This window comes from Anomaloglossus baeobatrachus, chromosome 2, assembly GCF_048569485.1.
Source record: "Anomaloglossus baeobatrachus isolate aAnoBae1 chromosome 2, aAnoBae1.hap1, whole genome shotgun sequence".
In the NCBI taxonomy this organism is placed as follows: domain Eukaryota; kingdom Metazoa; phylum Chordata; class Amphibia; order Anura; family Aromobatidae; genus Anomaloglossus; species Anomaloglossus baeobatrachus.
The window spans coordinates 662,715,864-662,733,339 of NC_134354.1; the positions used below are offsets into that span (position 1 = coordinate 662,715,864).

The following is a 17,476-nucleotide window of genomic DNA, read 5'->3' on the forward strand; positions in this document are numbered from 1 at the left end:
AGTGATAATGGCGAATAACGATGTCATTAACCCCTCCAATGCTGGTGGGAAAGAAGGTTAGAAAATAAAACGCTACGTATTTATTTGCCCACAAGCAAAATGGCGGCCGCAGCAACCCTTCCGGCTTCCGTAGTGCGGATTGTGTATTGTGGGCATGGAATCCCCAGGGCTGCCCTTCGCTCCTCTGCACGCATGCGCAACAGGAAACTCCATGATCTGGCTCTGGAACCCAGGGAAGGAAAACAGCCACTAAGAAGAGAGAGGCAGGGGTAGCTGGGAAATCTAGGAGCAAGCACAGGCCTGAGCCAGCCAGCTGCATTACCTGCCCCTAGCTTGTGAGCGCACGGAGCCGCAGGGGGCACACAGGTCCTGTGGGCACTGCACGACTTTCCTATGCAGCCAGACACGGAGCCCCCGGTGCCAGCCTAGAGGAGCCGTGGAAGGAGGGGCTGCTGCTGCCAGGACATCACAACACCCAGCAAACACAACAATAACAAGAATGAGAGGGAAGCCATAAAGAGTTTATTGCTCTTTGTTGTGCCCCTTTTTTGCCCCCTGCTGCAGAGGCCTGGCAGGAAGGGGCAGCCTGTCACCAACGTCATCTGCTGGAGGTGAGTGCCCGTGTGTGGTGCCCAGCATGGCAGCTGGTGCCTGTGTCACCTCCATGACAGGAGGCTGTCACCTGTGCAGGTGTGGGGGCAGGGAGAGGAGCTGCCATGTCCTGAGTCCAGGCTGACAGGGCACAATGCCTGCTATTACCAGGACTCCACTATATCTTCACCGGTGCTGGCGCAGCTGTATGCATGGTGTAAATATACGTCATGGTGGGATGCAGACGCTGGGTTACTCTTGTCCGAAGATGTCATATAGCTGTCACCTTCCATAGTAGTCCATGGGATCTTCTTTTTTTCTGTTACGACCAATCACCTGACAGGTTGTTGTCTGGGCATCGCTATGGCAGCCGCCCGGCGATGCCCAATGTCAGGGGATGATTGGGGATTTATGGCAACTTTTTATTTTCATGTGTCTTTTCTCCCAGCGTTACAGAGGATGCATGGCGCTTGATTTCCCCTCTGATTGGGAATTATATTTCCATGTTGATCCCGGTTCGTGACAGCGTCATGCAGACCTGTAATGCTATTACTTTCTGCTATAACTGCATTAAAAATGTTGTATAATTGTAAATTAGGAGGTCACTGTGCGGCCGGACTCACTCCTGACATCCACGGACTCACTGGGCATCTTCTGACCTGAACCCATCAGCTTGACTGGCAAATATGAGGCTGTGGGTGAAGAGGCCTGCTGCTACTCCAGATATTGCAGACCATACTGTGAATGCTGGACGTGTGACAGCAGCCCCAGGCCATAGGCACACATCCATGTCAATCTTACCATCTGCACCATTTTTTCTTCCTCAGATGTCATCCTAGTTGTTTCCATTTCTCTACAACTGAAGCAGGTAAACTGTTTTTATGACTCTTAGGCTAGGTTCACATTTCCGTCAATTTGTATCAATCACAATCCGCGGCTCTGGTAAACAACGGAATCCGTTTGGCGGATTCCGTTATTCCCATAGACTTGTATGAGCGGCGGATTGTGACTGATGACGCTGTGTTACATCCTCCGCCCGACTGATCAGTCGTGGAACGACTGACCGCCGGGCGGCAGGAACGCAGCTTGTAACGTTTTTTGAGCAGCGCAATCCGTAGGATTTTGCTGCGCATGCTTTCTCTGGCTCCCTGCACACGTAACCAGGGTACACATCGGGTTACTAAGCAATGCGCTTTGCTTAGATATCCGATATTTACCCTGGCTACGTGTGCAAGGAGTCAGCGCTAAGCGGTGTACGCTGGTAACCAAGGTAAATATCGGGTAACCAAGGAAAGTGCTTTGCTTAGTTACCCGATGTTTACCCTGGCTACGTGTGCAGGGAGACCGACACTTACCCGCTCGGCTCCGCCCCCTCCCGCATTCGGCAGGTATACACAGATACACACACACTCGCCTGTCCCCAGCCATGGAGTCCCTGGCACTGACGTCCTCAGCGCCATGGCCCCGCTCGGCTCGGCCCCCCGCACACATTCAAGGCGGCCGAACAATCAGCTGATCACCCGGCTGCCGTGAGCGATCGGCTAATCACCCGGCGGCCGGCTGCCGTGAGCGATCGGCTGATCACCCGGCGGCTAGCTAATGAGAGCGATCGGCTGATCGCTCTCATTAGCCGGCCGCCGGGAGATCATCTGTTCGCTCTCAAAAGCCGTCCGGCTATTGTGAACGATCAGCTGATCGCTCTCTCTCTTTTACAACGGAGTCCGACAATGAATTCTAATTCTTGTCATCCGTTGTACAACGCATCAGTCATAAGCGTCAAGCAACACATGTGACTGATGCAAAACAACAGAAATGTGAGCCTAGCCTTAATGTATCAGATGAGACTAGGATGGAGCACTAAAGTATAAAGTATCTCTTACTAGTTTCATCCATGTATCAGATCTCCATAGACGTTGAAGGGAACCAATCACCAGGTTTTTCCCTTATGAGCTGCGGCCACCATCAGTGAGCCCTTATATACAGCATTCAGAATACTGTATATAAGAGTCCAGGCTGTATAACCTAAAAAACACCTTTTATTATACTCACCTAGGGGGGCGATCCGATCCGATGGGTGTTGCTGGTCTCGGTGCTGCTCCTCCTGCCCAAGCCCCGTATGCGTAACGTGTCCTGCGTCATTCACACAGTGGCCGTCATTGTGATTTTTCGCATGCGTGCATGATCTGCCCAGCAGAGGACAGATGAAAGTATTGTAGTAGGCATTCGAAGGCAGTCTATGACTTTTTCTCGCGCCTGCGCATTACAGTACTTTGCTCTGCCCTCAGCAGGTCACATCAAAGTGCGCCTGTGCAGGACCACTATGGAGGCCTCTTTGTGAATAACACAGGACGCATCATGCACACGGGGTTGGGCAGGAGGACTGCGATCACAAGAGAGGAGGCACCGGACTAAGAGCAACGACACTCATCGGACCGGATCGCCCCCCTAGGGGAGAAAGTAAAGGTGTTTTTTATGTTTTATAGAGCGGCCAGGGCTCTTATATACAGCGTTCTAGAATGCAGTATATAAAAGCGCAATGGTGGTGGACGAAGCTCATAAGGGAAAAATCTGGTGACACGTTACATTTAAGGGGCGAGCTTGAGCCACAAAAAATGGATGAGAATAGGACAGGGGTTCTGAGTCTTACGGATGGTAGAAAGAGATGCCTTTTTAAAATTTATCTTAATGGATCAATGCAACTCTATGGGTCAGTAGTGCGCTGTCCAAGATAAAACGGACAGCACAAGGACGTTTCACGTGGATGTGTGAATGTAGCCCCAGACTGGACCCGCACATTTGTGTCATGGTCTCCCTACCCCGAATTTGACAGCCTTAGAAATGCTGTTGAATTTTCCCAAGGCTGAGTTCACATGGGGTGAACCATGGACATGTCGCTTCAGCTTGAACGTCTCTCTTTGTGATGCAAAATGTGTAATCTGCAGCAGACGCCTGAAGGAAACATCTGACCTATCGGCTGTGTTCACATTGCTGGGGAAAACTGCACCTACTAGCATGCTGACAGCAGCTGAAAGCGTCTTCATTTCAAAGGGTCTCTCAATGGGCATTCACTGCACTGTGCCTGTACTGGTACTCACACAGCCGTGTTTTCACACAGACCGTGTGACCTCTCATGACCCCGCACTTTCACGCAGAGACATGTCCGTTTTCTCTTGCAGCACAGTTGTCACACGGATCGCACACTGATGTGATCCGTGTGACATCAGTGTGACAGGTACCGGAGAAAACACAGGTCTTGTAAATAAAAATATTTTCTGCTGCCTCCCGCTCCTGATCGCCGCTCATTATACTCACTGAATATTTTCTCCACTGAGGAGCTGGAAGCCGGAGCAGCGCCGGAGACTTCAGTGCTGGGGACAGGTGAGTATCCAACAGTGTGTGTGTGTGTGTGTGTGTGTGTGTGTGTGTGTTTTCAGTATATACATGCATATGCGCAATGTGTGTGTATGTGTTTGGTTTATCCAAATGTGTCTGCTATGTGTGCATACATATGTGTGTATATGTGTTTTGTGTGTGTAGTGAGGAACTGGAAGCCACAGCATCGGGGACTCATCAGTTCCCAATGAACTCTGATGAACCCGTGAAGTCACCGTCCTGACACCAGCTATAGCGCGGGTGTCATCAGGATGTCATCAGAGTTCATTGGGAACTCCAGTGACCTCCTGGACATCACTACACACACACTGCTTTGTGAATACTCACCTGTCCCCGCGATGCTGTCCCTAGCGATGCGGTCCCCAGCGATGCTTCCAGGTCCTGAGTGCGGTGAATAATCAATGAATATAATGAGCGGCGGTCAGGAGTGGGAGACAGCAGAACCGAAGAAAACAGCCTGGCACACGAGTGCAGTGCGATTTTTCTCTCACCTCATTGACTTGAATGGGTGCAAGAGAAACAATGATTGCATTGCAATCGCAGCATGCTGCAATTGTTTTCTCGGTCTGATTAGGGCTGAGAAAATAATCACTCATGTGTGCTGACACACAGGCTAATATTGGTCCGAGTGGAATGATATTTTTTTAATCGCACTCCACTCGCACCGATTTTCTCACCGTGTGAGGCCGAACTGCCTAAAATATAGATACCTAGCTGTAGTACCCGGGCATTGCCCAGGATAGTTAACTGTCTCTCTGTCTCTCTCCCAGTCTCTGTCTGTCTGTCTGTCTGTCTATCTCTCTGTCTGTCTCTTTCCCTTTCTGTCTCTGTGTGTCTGTCTGTATATATCTCTGTCTGTCTCTGTATCAGTCTCTGTCTCTCTCTATCTTTGTGTCTCTGTCTGTCTGTATCTGTGTGTCTGTCTCTCTCCCCGTCGCCTGTCTCTCTCCCCGTCGCCTGTCTCTCTCCCCGTCGCCTGTCTCTCTCCCCGTCGCCTGTCTCTCTCCCCGTCGCCTGTCTCTCTCCCCGTCGCCTGTCTCTCTCCCCGTCGCCTGTCTCTCTCCCCGTCGCCTGTCTCTCTCCCCGTCGCCTGTCTCTCTCCCCGTCGCCTGTCTCTCTCCCCGTCGCCTGTCTCTCTCCCCGTCGCCTGTCTCTCTCCCCGTCGCCTGTCTCTCTCCCCGTCGCCTGTCTCTCTCCCCGTCGCCTGTCTCTAAAGCGATGTCGTTGGGGGTCACGGATATTGTGACGCACATCCGGCCGTGTTAGCGGTGTCGTTGCATGTGACACCTATTAGCGATTTTGAATTGTTGCAAAAACGTTCAAAATAGCTAATTGGTGACATCCCCCCCCCCTAATCTCAATTATCATTGCTGCTGCATGTAAGATGTTGTTCCTCGTTTCTGCGGCAGCACACATCGCTACATGTGACACCGCAGGAACGAGGAACCTCACCTTACCTGCATCCCGCCAGCAATGAGGGAGGAAGGAGGTGGGTGGGATGTTCGGCCCGCTCATCTCCGCCCCTACGCTTTGATTGGGCGGCCGCTTAGTGACGTCGCTGTGACACCGAACGAACCGCCCCCCTTAGAAAGGAGGCGGTTTGCCGGTCACAGCGACGTCACTATACAGGTAAGTATGTGTGACTGGTCCGCACGATTTTGTGCGCCACGGGCAGCGATATGCCTGTGACGCACAAACAATGGGGGCGGGTACGCACGCTAGCGATCTCGCTTGCGAGATCGCAGCGTGTAAAGCGGGCTTTAAGCACAGGGTTAAATTTTCTTGACAAAACATAGTCTATGACATTCCCTGAGTCACATGAGGCGTCTGTGCAAAATTTTTTGATTGTAAATGAGACGGTGCGGATTCCTTTAGCGGACACACACACACACACACACACACACACACACACACACACACACACACACACACACACACACACACACACACACTCTCAGCTTTATATATTAGATAGTTGCATGATTTTCATCTTAATTGGGTTGTCCAGTCTAAAATAACAAGTCGGCAGTCACTCTATATTCTCTGGTGTCAGCGCTGGGAATGTGCATACTCCCGGCCAGAATCCGATCACACTGTGCCTGACACCCTTATTAGGCTGCTTTCACACTACGTCTTTTTAACATGCGTCAGGAACGTTTTTTTGCTGCAAAAGCGAATCCTGCTTTTACAGCAAAAAACGCATGCTAACGCATCTGTTATTTTGCAGGATCCTGTCACTGGATGTTTAGGGGCGGGCATTGGAGTCATGTGATTGGGAGTGAGGGGAACTAAACGTGCCAGACTGGGAGCCGGCTTCTGACAGCTGCAGACGCTCGTAACCAAGGTAAACATCGGGCTTGGATACCCGATATTTATCTTGGTTACGAGTGTCTGCAGCTGCTAGGAGCAGGGCTGCCTGCACACGTAACCAACGTAAACATCGGGTAACTAAGAGAAGTGGTTACCCAATATTTACCTTGGTTACGAGTGTCCGCAGCTCTCAGGTGGGAGAGAGAGACAGGAGAGGAAGGGGGAAAGACAGATAGAGAGGGTGAGGGAGGGAGTAGGAGAGAGAGACAGATCACGCGAGACTGGTTCTGGGCATAGTATCATAGTATCATAGTTTTTAAGGTTGAAGGGAGACTCTAAGTCCATCTAGTTCAACCTGTAGCCTAACATGTTGATCCAGAGGAAGGCAAAAAAACCCCAATGTGGCAAACAAGTTCCAATGGGGAAAAAATTTCCTTCCTGACTCCACATCCGGCAATCAGACTAGTTCCCTGGATCAATACCCTGTCATAAAATCTAATATACATAACTGGTAATATTACATTTTTCAAGAAAGGCGTCCAGGCTCTGCTTAAATGTTAGTAGTGAATCACTCATTACAACATCATGTGGCAGAGAGTTCCATAGTCTCACTGCTCGTACAGTAAAGAATCATGTACCCAGTACCCAGTACTTTCTGGGCATGCTCAGTACAAAAGCAGGATCCTGTTACAACGCAACTCAACGCATTCTGCTAGGCAGGATCCAGCGCTCATTGAAATGCATTGCAGCTCGCGGCGCAATGTGAAGGATCCTGTGAGATGCGTTATTTTGACAAAGATAAAAAACGCTACAAGTAGCGTTTTTGAAACATGTTAAAATAACGCAAAAGTACGGATCCTGTGTCTAACGCACGCAAACGCATGCGAACGCAGGTGGACGCGAGTCCATTGCAAATGCATTGAAGTGAAAACGCATTTGCACTGGATCCGTTTTTCCGCTAAAAAAACGTTATGGACGGATGTTAAATAAACGTAGTGGGAAACCAGCCTTACTAATGTATTTTGCGAGGTCGGGAGTCTGTATATCTCATACTTGCAGCCACATGAGCGCTGTTCCCAGCTCGGACAGCAGAGAATCCTCATAGTGTACAGTACGAGCCATGTGAGGAATCACAAGTCTGCAGTCACATAGTGCGTGACACATACAGTGACTGCAGACTTGTGGAAAAAGAGCAGACGAGCCTCTTAAAATGAGACTTTTAGGTGCAGGCTTTTCAGTCTCAATGCTCTCAGTACTTCAATTGCAGTTTTCCAGAAACCGCTTCTGTCTCCTAAGGCTATGTGTCCACGGTAGAATGTACCCGCGGATTTGCCGCGGATTTTGATGCGGATTTTTTTTTTTTTTTTTTTTCCCCCATTCAAAACCAAAAATCCGCACCAAATCTGCACCAAACAATTGACATGCTGCAGATTTTTCCGGATCAAAATCCGCGGCAAATCCGCAGCGGAAAAATCCGCAGCATGGACACAGCATTTCCAAAATGCCATTGAAATGGCTTGGAAGTGCCGCTGCTGCAGATTTTCGGGAAATCCGCGGCAAAATCCGCCGTAAATCCGCAGCGTGGGCACATAGCCTAAGGGTACGTGCCCACGATCAGGACCTGCTGCGTCCTGAATGTGGCGGGTCCTGACCTGTGGAGCCGCGAGTTTCCTCCACAGTAGACTGCAGCTGTTCGAGCCCATGATCCAGGCTCGTGGTGCTGCGATCTCTCTTCTGTTCTCCGGAGGACGCTTGCGACTCTGCAGCAAATAATTAACATGTTGCACGTAAAGCCGCACCGCAGGTCAGATTTTGCTGCGGGAAAAATAAGCACAGTGGGCACGGGATTTCTAGAAATCTCATCCACTGTGCTTGTACTGTACACCGCAGCGTTTTGGACACAGCTGAAGAATGCTACATCCAAAACACTGCAAATACTGATCGTAGGCACGCAGTCTAAGTCTCCAGTAATTAGTATACCCCTGGTGTAGTTAGTACATTGTACTTTGAGAGTAGACCCTTTCAGGTGTAGGGTACCTTAGTCACTAACTGAACATTTCAGGTCCTGACATGCCATTCTAACCACAATGCCCCACGATTCTGAAAGCTGTGGGTCATGGATGTGTGACTGCTAAACAATGCGTGTTATAGTACATGTCAAAACTGTTTTCTTGCAATGCGGGACATGTGTGTATTATCACCAGGCAAAAAGGTAGGCTGAGTGTTCTAATAATATGTAAAGCTATGTTCACACAAGTTTTCAACCAGTTAGTGTGTCTGTTTTTTGTTTTTTGTTTTTTTTGTTTTTTTCACGACTCACTGGACTTGCGTTGGTGAGTTTGATCTGACGCTCGGATCGATATCACACAAGTCTTCATGCTTTTTTGCGGACCACTCAGTCTGAGAAAACAAATAGCACAAGATTGGGTTACACATTATATCCTTGAAAAACATATGAGAAAAAAAGACATCTGAATTAACTTTTACTATTTTATTTTTTATCAATTTGGTTTTTAGAACGATAATTACTTAAAAGAGAAATCTAAATCAAATCATTTTTTAGTGTGACCTCCTTTTGCCTTTTAAAACTGCATCAGAAAATCAATTCTCAATACATCCACAGATTTGTGGTTGGTTCTCCAAGATGTTTAGAACAACCTTCCTGACAAGCTTCTTCAAAATCTATCTACAAGAATTGATGATGTTTTAAAGGCACAGGGCAGTCACACCAAATGCAGATTTGATTTAGATTTATAATTTGTTCATTTACTTTATAGTTGGTTAATTGATAAAAATGAACCTTTTTTTAAGCATTTTTACTTTGCACATAGTTTTTAAAGGAACTTGGTAGAAAGGTGGTTCCAAAAATCTTGGAGAACTGACCAGAGATCTTGGATGTAGCTTGAATAAATCCTTCTGTTTGTTCAAGTAAAGGCTACTTTACACACTGCAATATCGGTACCGATATCGCCAGCGTGCGTACCCGCCCCCATTGGTTGTGCGACACGGGCAAATCGCTGCCCGTGTTGCACAACATTGCCCGGACCCGTCACACGGACTTACCTTCCCTGTGACGTCGCTGTGACCGGCGAACCGCCTCCTTTCTAAGGGGGCGGTTCGTTCAGCGTCACAGCGACGTCACAGCTGCGTCACTGAACCGCCGCCTAATAGAAGCGGAGGGGCGGAGATGAGCGGGACGAACATCCCGCCCACCTCCTTCCTTCCGCATTATGGACAGGAGGCAGGTAAGGAGAGCTTCCTCATTCCTGCGGTGTCACACCTAGCGATGTGTGCTGCCGCAGGAACGAGGAACAACTTCGTTACTGCTGCAGTAACGATATTTCAGAATGGACCACCATGTCACCGATGAGTGATTTTGCACGTTTTTGCGACGATGCAAAATCGCTCATAGGTGTCACACGCAACGGCATCGCTAATGCGGCCGGATGTGCGTCACAAATTCCGTGACCCCAACGAGTTCACTTGAGCGATGTCATAGTGTGTATAGCCCGCTTAATCCCAGTCACTCGATGATGGTGAGAGCAATGCTCTGCATTGGCCATATCATTATTTATAAGACTCCTTGGTATTCTTTACGTTAAAGTTTTTAATGATCTTGGTTGTATGTTTGAGGTTGTTAATGCTGTTTTAAAGGGAACCTGTCAGCAGAAATTTCCCCTAAAACCTAACAGATTCCCCCTCTGCAGCTCCTGGGCTGCATTCTAGAAAGGTCCCTGTTATTATTGTGCCCCCTTTCTGACCAAAAAAAAGAGTTTATAAAGAGGTACCTTTTTGGCTTCGGATTCTATAAATCAGACACGGGGGCGGGCAGCCTGATGGCCGTTATTCTGCCCCCTGGTCCTGTATGCCGCCCCCCATCGCTGATTTCCATACTTTTGGACGCCGCCCACTGCTCCAGCCATCCCCGCGCATGCCCAGTGCCAGTCTCACGGGACTGAGCACTGTGACTGCTGGTGACGTGTGCGCAGGCAAGTGATTATGGGCGGGACTGTGACTGTTATCAGCAAATCAGCAAGTACCCGCCCATAATCTCGTGAGCGCGCAAACCTCTCCAGCGTCACACTGTGCTCAGTGTAGATGCTAGACTGTATGGGCTGCTTCCAGGTATGACATCCCTTTATCACGTGATAGTATTTTGAACACGCCCCTATCACGTGACAAAGGGACGTCATCCCTGGAAGCAGCCCATACAGTCTAGCATCTACACTGAGCACAGTGTGACGCTGGAGAGGTTTGCGCGCTCACGAGATTATGGGCGGGTACTTGCTGATAACAGTCACAGTCCCGCCCATAATCACTTGCCTGCGCACACGTCACCAGCAGTCACAGTGCTCAGTCCCGTGAGACTGGCACTGGGCATGCGCGGGGATGGCTGGAGCAGTGGGCGGCGTCCAAAAGTATGGAAATCAGCGATGGGGGCGGCATACAGGACCAGGGGGCAGAATAACGGCCATCAGGCTGCCCGCCCCCGTGTCTGATTTATAGAATCCGAAGCCAAAAAGGTACCTCTTTATAAACTCTTTTTTTTGGTCAGAAAGGGGCCACAATACTAACAGGGACCTTTCTAGAATGCAGCCCAGGAGCTGCAGAGGGGGAATCTGTTAGGTTTTAGGGGAAATTTCTGCTGACAGGTTCCCTTTAAAGGCACATGGCAGTTACACCAAATGCAGATTTTTCTACGTTACCCTAACGCTCAAATGTATTTTTGTTGGGATTTTATTTGGTATACCAACACTTAGTAGCAATTGTTTTTGAAGTGTAAAAAAAATGATGCATGGTTTTCTAAATATTTTTAAAAAATATAAATCTGAAAATTGAGCCCACTTCATATGTGAATAAAAAAGCAACAAAAAGAGGGATAAAAGTCTCCTCCAAAAATTCAGCCATTACTTACAGCAAATAGAGGGCAGCAGTTATAACCTGCTCAGGCCAAGGAACTAATGCACTAGAAGGATGCAGCAAAGGTGCAAGAAAAGCAAATCACTCACACACTTCCAATCGATGGAGGGGGCGATTGCTGGATGATAAAATTTACACACAAATGGCTTGTATAGGGTGCTGTTCACACATGTAGATGCACAGTAACTGGCTAGCAGCCTATTAGTAAGGCTGAGGCAACACGGGGATTAGTGCGAGTCCTCGCATGACGCTCAGCTCACGCTCATAGCACAGCGGGAGCCGAGTATCATGCGACTGTGGTCCAATCGTGCGATCAGATCACAGCTGAGGAGGGGAGGGCGGGCGCTGTGGAGGGGAGGGATTTATCTCCCTATCTCCTCTGTTGCCGGGTGATGCGAGAATCGCACTGCTCTCCCGTTACACCAGTGTAACGAGAGAGCAGTGCGATACTCTCATCAGCTGCCAAAGTATCAGCCTGTAAAAAGTATCAGCCTGCAGCTGCTTAGAATTGTCACATCTATTAGATGCGACAATTCCAGCACTTTACCTGATTGCCCTGGCTTGGTGGCAATCGGGTAATATAATGGGTTATTAACAGCTGACAGCTACTACTAAACCCTAGATTAGTAATGGGTAGGGGTCTATGAGTCCCCCCCCCCCCCCATTACTTACCCTATAAGTGAAAAGAAATAAACACAAACTGAAAAAATACTTTATTTGAAATAAAATACAAAAAAACCTCCCTCTTTCTCCAATTTATTAATCTCTCAAATACCCAGGTCCGACGTCACCGAGTTTACTTGTGGTCACAACTGGAGGTTCCCACGGTACCACACCTTTGACCGCAAGTAACCTTACATCAGGTGAACTCACTGCATTCAATAAGAATTTTATTTCCTGGCAGAAAACCGCATTTTTTTTCCAGGAGATGCAAATTTGGTGTTGGTATGTATAAACCCAATTCGTGCACCAGTATTGTATCTCCTGACAAAAAAAGAATCAAAAAGTGATGCGGTTTTGGTGTTTTTTTTTGCCAGGAGATGCAGATTTTTTTGCAGGAATTTGATGTATAAATTCCAGCACCAAATCTGCATTTCTTAGCAGAAAACCACACTGACGCTATGTGCGCAGGTTGCGTACAAGCCCTGCAGAAATTTCTGCAGCGATCTGAAGAGCACATGTGCGCTTTAGATCGCTGCAGAAATGTCCGTAGTGAGCGCCGATTCCATGCGCTCTGCCTGCAGCTCCTGCCATAGACAGAGCAGGAGCTGCCGGCAAAGCGCAGGAAAGAAGTGACATGTCACTTCTTTTTGCGCAGCGCTTCGGCAGTAGCCGAAGCGCTGCGCTCTTAGACGCCACGTGCGCACGGCCCCTGCACAATCTCCATAGACTGTGCAGGGGACGCAGGACGCATGCAGTTACGCTGCGCTACAAAGCGCAGCGTAACTGCATGTTTTTACGCGACGTGCGCACATAGCCTGAAACAGTTTTCTGCCAGGAGATGCAGATTTGGTGCTGGAGTTTCTACCAGGGCTGTGGAGTCGTGGAGTCAGAGTCGGTATAAAATGCACCGACTCCGACTCCTAAAATATATAATAAATTGGGGACAATAGTATAATGCAGAATGTGCTGAATATTTTACTAAATAATATTTAGTATAATGCTTATATTTAAGTGAAAAATGTATTGTAGTACAATGTGAACATCAGACATTTAATTATTTTTATGATACCATAATCAAGATATTTAGATAGAACATAAAATATATTTATTGGAATACAACTTTAGCACACAAAAAACTAATACATTGTAAATATGTAATGCAATATGTAATATATATATATATATATATATATATATACACACAAGATATATATGTAATCTACTGTATATTACATAGTGTATTACATATTTACAATTTATTAGTTTTGTGGTCTAAAGTTGTATCAAATAAATATATTTTATGTTCTATCCAAATATCTTGATTATTGTATCTTAAAAATTATTAAATGTCTGATGTTCACATACACATGTTCATGTACTACAATACATTTTTCACCTAACTATAAGCAATATATGGAGGAGTCGGTGCAAGAGAAATTGAGGAGTCGGAGTCGAAGGTTTGGCTTACCGACTCCACAGCCCTGGTTTCTACACCAAATTTCTGCACCAAATCTGCATCTCTTGGTCCAAAAAAATCCTCTGTTTTCTGCCAGGAGATGCAGGTCTTATTGAACTCCAATGAGTTCACCTGAGGTGAAGTCATTTGAGTTCAATGAGCCACCGCACCAGGGCAATCGGGAAGAGCTGGGTAAAGTGCCGGAATTATCGCATCTAATGGATGTGACCATTCTGGGCAGCCGTGGGCTATTTTTAAGCTGGGGGAGAGGGCAATAATTATGGGCCTCCCCAGCTTAACAATATCCGCCCTCAGATGTCAGCTTTATCATGGCTGGGTTTAAAAATGAGGAGGGGGGGAGGAACCGCATGCTGTTTTTGAAAATTCTTTAAATAATAATAATTATAATAATAAAAAAAAAAATCATAGGAATCCTCTTATTTTGATACTTAGCCAAGATAAACACATGGCTGTGGGCTGCAGCCCGTAGTTTTCTGCTTTAGCTGTGCTGGGTACCACAATATGGTGGGACCCTACGCCATTTGTTTTATTTATTTTTACACCACAATAGGGACGTAGACAGCGTGTGAATCCAACCAATCACAGATGCTGTGACAGAGTAGAGGATGGGGGTCCAGTTTGACTGCAACCAATCACATACGCTGAGAAGAGGTGAATATGTATGAAAACTAATGATCGGACCCGAAGTAGTGTGACAGCCGCGGGGAAGGTCGGTAAGTATAACGGTGCTGCTTTATTTCTTATTTTCTTTCTTTTGCCTTTTATTTTTTTCTTTTCAAACCCGAACAGTAAGACGGACTTCCCTGAGAAATCCGTGTTCGGGGTCCGTGCACAAACATTAGGTATCCAGTACGGACTCCGAACTTTACTGTTCAGGTTCGCCCATCACTATTTGTGAGTCTTTCTGCCTAACGTTCTGTCTTAAACATGTGAAATGCTGCTTGATAGGGTTGAGATCTGGTAATTGACTTGGTAATTGCAGAATATTCCGCTTTTTTGCCTCAAACTCCTGGGTTGCTTTTGCAGTATGTTTTGGGTTATTGTCCATTTGTACTGTGAAGTGCCGTCCAATCAACCTTGCTGCATTAGGTTGAATCTGAGCAGAAAGTATAGCCCTGGACACTTCAGAATTCTTCCGGCTGCTTCTGTCTTCAGTCACATCATCAATAAACACCAGTCACTCAGTGCCATTGGGAGCCATGCATGCCCGGCCATGTTTTACAGAGAATGTGGTATGCTTTTGATCATGAGCCATTCCAAGCCTTCTCCATACTTTCTCCTTCCCTTCATTCTGGTACATGGTGATCTTAATTTCACCTGTACAAAGTATGTGCTGGGCTGGCTTCTCTGGATCTTTTTCTTTGCAAAGTGTAGTCTGGCTTTTCTATTGTTAAGGCTGATGAAAGGTTTGGTTTTTCTTCACCTTGGAAAGGATATTGCGATCATCTACCACTGTTGTCTTTCATGGACATCCAGGCCTTTTTAAGTTCCCAAGCTCATGAGTGCGCTTTTTTTTTTTTTTTTTTTACAGAATGTACCAAACTGTTGATTTGGACACTCCTAACATTTCTTCTCTGACTCTTTGATGGATTTCTTTTTTTTTTCAGCATAATGATGGTCAGTGTCTCTTGCATTGAGAACTTCTTTGACTGCATGTTGTGGGTTCACAGCAACAGCTTCTGAATGCAAATGCCACACCTGGAATCAGCTCCAGACCTTTTATCTGTTTAATTGATGATGGATTAATGAGGCAGTAATCCATGCAGCCCACTAAAGGGCTTTGGACGTAATTATCAAATTGAAAAAGAGATATAACACCTTCATGACATCCGCAATAAATTTACTGCACAAACCGAAAGTGAGTGTATGGAGCGGACTAACAGGGTGACCTGCCCCATACTTGGCAGATAATGGCTAGGACCTGCTTCTAACAATTTTGGATGGAGCAGAGCTCTGCTCATGATTGTTAACCTGTTAAATCCCACTGTCAAACTGTGACATTGGCATTTAACATGCGACAGCATGTGGTCATGTCATTCTAAGCTCCCATCGGAGTCCCTGTGACGTGACTGGGTCACAGCTGTAGACCCCCCTGCTTGTCATAGCAAGGCTCCTTTGAAACTCTGCCTGTGTTGAGCTTCGAAGAAGACACTGATTTTCACTATATGCAGCAATACAGTGGCACTGCGGTATATAGCACAAGTGATCAGATGATTGCAGCTTCAAGTCTCCTAAGGGAACTATTAAAAACAGTAAAATGTTTTTAAAAAAAAAAGTTCAAATCACCTCGCTTACTTTTTAAAAATAAAAGTCAGAGAAATAAAAATAATACACATATGTGGTATAGCCGCGTTCCGGAAAGTCTGATCTATCAAAATGTTAAATCATTACCTCGATCAGTAAACAAAAAAAATTCAAGAATGACAAAATGTAGGTTTTTTTAGTCGTAATAATTTTTTTTTTTTTCTACCACTAAAATAATTAAAAAAACACTGGACGTCTGTTATCACTGGAATCGTATGGAGGAGTAGAGTCATATTGGGAGGTCATTTTTACCACAAAGTGTTCACTGTAAAAGCAATTCTCCTCCAAAAAAGTCAGAACTGTGTTGTTTTTTTTTTTTATTTTTACAATTTCTCCCCATTTTGGATTCCCCCCCCCCCCCCCGTTTTTAAGTACACTAACTGGTAAAATGAATGACGTCATTAAAAAATACAACTCATCTCACAAAGAGCAAGCTCTCGTATGTCTGTGGACAGAAAAATAAAGTTTGTGCCCGTGTCGCACAATGCTGTAACCCCCATCACACGTCCTTGCCTTCCAAACGACCTCGCTGTGGGCGGCGAACATGCACTTCCTGAAGGGGGAGGGACGTTCGGCGTCACAGCGACGTCACACAGCGTCCGGCCAATAGAAGCGGGGGGGCGGAGATGAGCGGGACATAACATCCCGCCCACCTCCTTCCTTCCGCATTGCCAGCGGCCACAGGTAGTCTGTGTTCATCGTTCCCGGGGTGTCACACGGAGCGATGTGTGCTGCCTCGGGAACATTGAACAACCGGACGTTCGATTTTTAGAAAATGAGCGAAGTGTCAACGATGAACGAGAAGGTGAGTATTTCTGCTCATAGCTGTCACACGCTACGATATCACTAACTATGCCGAATGTGCGTCACTTACGACGTGACCCTGCCGACATCTCGTTAGATATATCGTAGAGTGTAAAGCCCGCTTTAAAGGGAACCTGTCAGGTCAAAAAAGTGTTCTGACCTACAAGCAGGAGCCTGTGAGAGCTATTAACCCCTTCCTATCCATCCCTGTGTTGTTATATTGTGTAATATGAAAGTAATAAAATAACATTTTATTACTTTCATATGTTTTATGTGAATAGTATAAGTGTCTAGCCCCATGGGTGTCTCATCGCCCTGTGGGCATCTACATGCTTTCCATGGTATCGCGCCCCTGTGGGCGTGATACCATGGATTTACATCAGCGACGTGACCGTCGCTATTTCAGAATCTCGCTTGCGCGTGCTTACCATTCTTGCCGCCTCATCCTGGTGTTTGCGTGCCGGCTTCAAACGCGCACTGCGCATGCTCAGAAGATGCCTGAGGTTCCGGTCATGCGCAGTGCGCATCAAAAGCCAAGGAGCAAGCACTAGGAGGGGAAGGTGAGAATGGTAAGCACGCGAGATTCTGAAGGAGCAGACGGGACGTCGCTCATGTAAATCAATGGTATCACACAATTTTTCACACACTGCTTTTGCATGTTGGCTTTGTCTTTGTTATATAAATATTAACACAGTGTGATTTTGCCATGTGTTGTTGCTCATCTGAGTTTATTTTTGATTAATGTTTAGAACTTCTAAGGACCGCATTTTTTTTTAAATGTAAAACCATAGAATTGAATGAGTGTTCTTAATTTTTCTCTCTGGGTAATGTAACATTTTGGGCACATTTAGTAAGTTCGGTGAGGTTTCTTTGTATGAACATCATAAATGTGATGTAAACATGGCCTAAGGCTGGTATACTTACTATGGAAATCAATGATCTCTTAACTGATAAAATAAGCAATCGTCCGGCCCATTCACACACAGCACTAATCAAATTCACTGGAAATTCTCT

General features: G+C 46.6%; 1 protein-coding gene across 1 annotated transcript in view; it reads left to right on the plus strand.

Moving 5' to 3' along the window:
- The first annotated feature begins 221 nt into the window (after positions 1-221).
- MBD6 (methyl-CpG binding domain protein 6) overlaps positions 222-17,476 on the plus strand; it is a 123,646-nt gene continuing 106,391 nt past the window's right edge. Inside the window, exon 1 of the mRNA XM_075337078.1 lies at positions 222-611. The gene's annotated coding sequence lies outside the window, so the exon portion shown is untranslated. The remainder of the gene's footprint in view (positions 612-17,476) is intronic.